This window comes from Natator depressus, chromosome 28 (assembly GCF_965152275.1).
Source record: "Natator depressus isolate rNatDep1 chromosome 28, rNatDep2.hap1, whole genome shotgun sequence".
Classification (NCBI taxonomy): domain Eukaryota; kingdom Metazoa; phylum Chordata; order Testudines; family Cheloniidae; genus Natator; species Natator depressus.
This window is the reverse complement of record NC_134261.1, coordinates 9,170,245-9,175,244: the sequence shown is the minus strand read 5'-3', so window position 1 is coordinate 9,175,244 and position 5,000 is coordinate 9,170,245. Positions and strand designations below refer to the sequence as shown.

The window sequence follows — 5,000 nt, the reverse complement described above, 5'->3', positions numbered from 1 at the left end:
GGCAGGCTCCGGGTTGACCTGGTGGCCGGAGGAGAATTAAGCCCGGAGCCCGGGGCAGGGCGACCCCGGACGGACGGGGGTCCGCCTGGCCCCTGCCCGCGGGGGCAGGCTCCGGGTTGACCTGGTGGCCGGACGGGAATTAAGCCCGGAGCCCGGGGCAGGGCGACCCCGGACGGACGGGGGTATGCCGGCCCCTGCCCGCGGGGGCAGGCTCCGGGTTGACCTGGTGGCCGGAGGAGAATTAAGCCCGGAGCCCGGGGCAGGGCGACCCCGGACGGACGGGGGTCCGCCTGGCCCCTGCCCGCGGGGGCAGGCTCCGGGTTGACCTGGTGGCCGGAGGAGAATTTAGCCCGGAGCCCGGGGCAGGGCGACCCCGGACAGACGGGGGTCCGCCTGGCCCCTGCCCGCGGGGGCAGGCTCCGGGTTGACCTGGTGGCCGGACGGGAATTAAGCCCGGAGCCCGGGGCAGGGCGACCCCGGACGGACGGGGCTCCGCCGGCCCCTGCCCGCGGGGGCAGGCTCCGGGTTGACCTGGTGGCCGGAGGAGAATTAAGCCCGGAGCCCGGGGCAGGGCGACCCCGGACGGACGGGGGTCCGCCTGGCCCCTGCCCGCGGGGGCAGGCTCCGGGTTGACCTGGTGGCCGGAGGAGAATTAAGCCCGGAGCCCGGGGCAGGGCGACCCCGGACAGACGGGGGTCCGCCTGGCCCCTGCCCGCGGGGGCAGGCTCCGGGTTGACCTGGTGGCCGGACGGGAATTAAGCCCGGAGCCCGGGGCAGGGCGACCCCGGACGGACGGGGCTCCGCCGGCCCCTGCCCGCGGGGGCTGGCTCCGGGTTGACCTGGTGGCCGCTCGGGACTTAAGCCCGGAGCCCGGGGCAGGGCGACCCCGGACGGACGGGGCTCCGCCTGGCCCCTGCCCGCGGGGGCAGGCTCCGGGTTGACCTGGTGGCCGGACGGGGAATAAGCCCGGAGCCCGGGGCAGGGCGACCCCGGACGGACGGGGGTCCGCCGGCCCCTGCCCGCGGGGGCAGGCTCCGGGTTGACCTGGTGGCCGCTCGGGACTTAAGCCCGGAGCCCGGGGCAGGGCGACCCCGGACGGACGGGGGTATGCCGGCCCCTGCCCGCGGGGGCAGGCTCCGGGTTGACCTGGTGGCCGGTTTGCTTTCGGGCCACCAGGTCAACCCGCTGCCTGTATGGGGTTGACCTGGTGGCCGCTTTCCTTCCCGGCCACCAGGTCAACCCGCTGAATGTATGGGGTTGACCTGCTGGCCGCTTTCCTTCCCGGCCACCAGGTCAACCCGCTGAATGTATGGGGTTGACCTGCTGGCCGCTTTTCTTCCCGGCCACCAGGTCAACCCGCTGAATGTATGGGGTTGACCTGCTGGCCGCTTTCCTTCCCGGCCACCAGGTCAACCCGCTGAATGTATGGGGTTGACCTGCTGGCCGCTTTCCTTCCCGGCCACCAGGTCAACCCGCTGAATGTATGGGGTTGACCTGCTGGCCGCTTTTCTTCCCGGCCACCAGGTCAACCCGCTGAATGTATGGGGTTGACCTGCTGGCCGCTTTCCTTCCCGGCCACCAGGTCAACCCGCTGAATGTATGGGGTTGACCTGCTGGCCGCTTTCCTTCCCGGCCACCAGGTCAACCCGCTGAATGTATGGGGTTGACCTGCTGGCCGCTTTCCTTCCCGGCCACCAGGTCAACCCGCTGAATGTATGGGGTTGACCTGCTGGCCGCTTTCCTTCCCGGCCACCAGGTCAACCCGCTGAATGTATGGGGTTGACCTGCTGGCCGCTTTCCTTCCCGGCCACCAGGTCAACCCGCTGAAAGTATGGGGTTGACCTGGTGGCCGCTTTCCTTCCCGGCCACCAGGTCAACCCGCTGAAAGTATGGGGTTGACCTGGTGGCCGCTTTCCTTCCCGGCCACCAGGTCAACCCGCTGCCGGCATGGGGTTGACCTGCTGGCCGCAGAGGGGCAGGCTCCGGGTTGACCTGGTGGCCGGACGGGGATTAAGCCCCGGCTCGGAGCAGGGCAAGCCCGGGCGGAGGGGGGTCCGCTTGGCCCCTGCCCGCGGGGGCAGGCTCCGGGTTGACCTGGTGGCCGGTTTGCTTTCGGGCCACCAGGTCAACCCGCTGAATGTATGGGGTTGACCTGCTGGCCGCTTTCCTTCCCGGCCACCAGGTCAACCCGCTGAATGTATGGGGTTGACCTGCTGGCCGCTTTCCTTCCCGGCCACCAGGTCAACCCGCTGAATGTATGGGGTTGACCTGCTGGCCGCTTTCCTTCCCGGCCACCAGGTCAACCCGCTGAATGTATGGGGTTGACCTGCTGGCCGCTTTCCTTCCCGGCCACCAGGTCAACCCGCTGAATGTATGGGGTTGACCTGCTGGCCGCTTTCCTTCCCGGCCACCAGGTCAACCCGCTGAAAGTATGGGGTTGACCTGCTGGCCGCTTTCCTTCCCGTCCACCAGGTCAACCCGCTGAATGTATGGGGTTGACCTGCTGGCCGCTCTGCTTCCCGGCCACCAGGTCAACCCCCTGCCGGTATGGGGTTGACCTGCTGGCCGCAGAGGGGCAGGCTCCGGGTTGACCTGGTGGCCGGCAGGGACTTCAGCCCCAGGGCCCCTGGCAGGGCGACCCTGCCCTTGTTCCCCAGAAAAGGAGAGAGCTGGCTCGCAGCGGGAAAAGCTGCCTACGGCACCTGGGATTCCCAGGCGGTCACCCATCCAAGTACTAGCCAGGCCCGGGACGGTTTACCTTCCGAGATCGGACGGGATCGGGGGCCTTCCGTCCGGTATGGCCGTAGGCACTCGGCTCCGGTCCGCCTCGTCCCCTTTCCCTTACTGACTCCCCTGCCTCGGGTGGGCCCGATCCTTTTTTCCGTTTTTTTTTTTCGCTCCGGAGGCTTCATGAGCCCCCCCCCAACACCCCTTTGGGGGTCGGTGAAATTTTTTTTTTCAGACTTCCAGGGGCCCGATCCTGGCCGCGGGCACCCGGCTCCGGGCACCCGGCTCCGGGCCGCCTCGTCCCCTTTCCCTTACTGACTCCGCTGCCTCGGGTGGGCCCGATCCTTTTTTCCGTTTTTTTTTTCCGCTCCGGAGGCTTCGTGAGCCCCCCCCAACACCACTTTGGGGGTCGGTGAAAAATTTTTTTTCAGACTTCCAGGGGCCCGATCCTGGCCGCGGGCACCCGGCTCCGGGCACCCGGCTCCGGGCCGCCTCGTCCCCTTTCCCTTACTGACTCCCCTGCCTCGGGTGGGCCCGATCCTTTTTTCCGTTTTTTTTTTTTTCGCTCCGGAGGCTTTATGAGCCCCCCCCAATACCACTTTGGGGGTCGGTGAAAAAAATTTTTCAGACTTCCAGGGGCCCGATCCTGGCCGCCGGCACCCGGCTCCGGGCACCCGGCTCCGGGCCGCCTCGTCCCCTTTCCCTTACTGACTCCCCTGCCTCGGGTGGGCCCGATCCTTTTTTCCGTTTTTTTTTTTTTCGCTCCGGAGGCTTTATGAGGCCCCCCCTAACCGTTTTTGGGGTCGGTGAAAATTTTTAGTCAGACTTCCAGGGGCCCGATCCTGGCCGCGGCTTCGCAGGCTGGCCTGGGGGGGGGGGCATCTCTAGCTCCGGCCGCGGACGGCGAGACGCTCGGCCACCAGGTCAGCCCGGAGGAAAAGGCTGAAAAAAATGTCTAAGTCCCCCCGGGACACCAGGTCAACCCGGAGGAAAAGGCTGAAAAAAATGTCTAAGTCCCCCCGGGACACCAGGTCAACCCGGAGGAAAAGGCTGAAAAAAATGTCTAAGTCCCCCCGGGACACCAGGTCAACCCGGAGGAAAAGGCTGAAAAAAAGTCTAAGTCCCCCCGGGACACCAGGTCAACCCGGAGGAAAAGGCTGAAAAAAATGTCTAAGTCCCCCCGGGACACCAGGTCAACCCGGAGGAAAAGGCTGAAAAAAAGTCTAAGTCCCCCCGGGACACCAGGTCAACCCGGAGGAAAAGGCTGAAAAAAAGTCTAAGTCCCCCCGGGACACCAGGTCAACCCGGAGGAAAAGGCTGAAAAAAAGTCTAAGTCCCCCCGGGACACCAGGTCAACCCGGAGGAAAAGGCTGAAAAAAATGTCTAAGTCCCCCCGGGACACCAGGTCAACCCGGAGGAAAAGGCTGAAAAAAAGTCTAAGTCCCCCCGGGACACCAGGTCAACCCGGAGGAAAAGGCTGAAAAAAAGTCTAAGTCCCCCCGGGACACCAGGTCAACCCGGAGGAAAAGGCTGAAAAAAAGTCTAAGTCCCCCCGGGACACCAGGTCAACCCGGAGGAAAAGGCTGAAAAAAATGTCTAAGTCCCCCCGGGACACCAGGTCAACCCGGAGGAAAAGGCTGAAAAAAAGTCTAAGTCCCCCCGGGACACCAGGTCAACCCGGAGGAAAAGGCTGAAAAAAAGTCTAAGTCCCCCCGGGACACCAGGTCAACCCGGAGGAAAAGGCTGAAAAAATGTCTAAGTCCCCCCGGGACACCAGGTCAACCCGGAGGAAAAGGCTGAAAAAAATGTCTAAGTCCCCCCGGGACACCAGGTCAACCCCGAGGAAAAGGCTGAAAAAATGTCTAAGTCCCTGCTCGGCCATCAGGTCAACCCCATTCAAAGTGACGGGTTGACCTGATGGCCGGCAGTCTCACGGAAGTCCGGATGGGGTCGCCAAAAGTGCCCTCGGCCGACCGAGAGAACCAGGAGGTCGGATAGGATTTCAGATTGGTCCCCCTAAATTGGCGGTTGGATTTTTCGACTAGTTCATTTTGACGGGTGCGAGGAGATTTCTGAGAACAGGTTTTTCGGAACCTGTGAGAACCAGAGATGAGCCTCGGGGACCAATCTGCGCGTTGTACCCGATCTTGTGAGGGGGGACAGGGGCACGTTGGCAGGTGGGGCGGCCCCCGGCCCCCCCGAGCCCCCCCTTTTCCGGCTCTTTTCCTCCGGGGACCCCGTCGTCCCCTCGCACCCCCGGTGCAGGCCCGGTG

General features: G+C 65.1%; 1 non-coding gene across 1 annotated transcript; it reads right to left on the bottom strand.

Annotated features, from left to right (window-relative positions):
* Nucleotides 1–2,690: 2,690 nt before the first annotated feature.
* Nucleotides 2,691–2,809, bottom strand: LOC141979391 (5S ribosomal RNA). The gene has a single exon (XR_012636807.1). It is a non-coding gene; the product is annotated as a 5S ribosomal RNA (ribosomal RNA).
* Nucleotides 2,810–5,000: the final 2,191 nt, after the last annotated feature.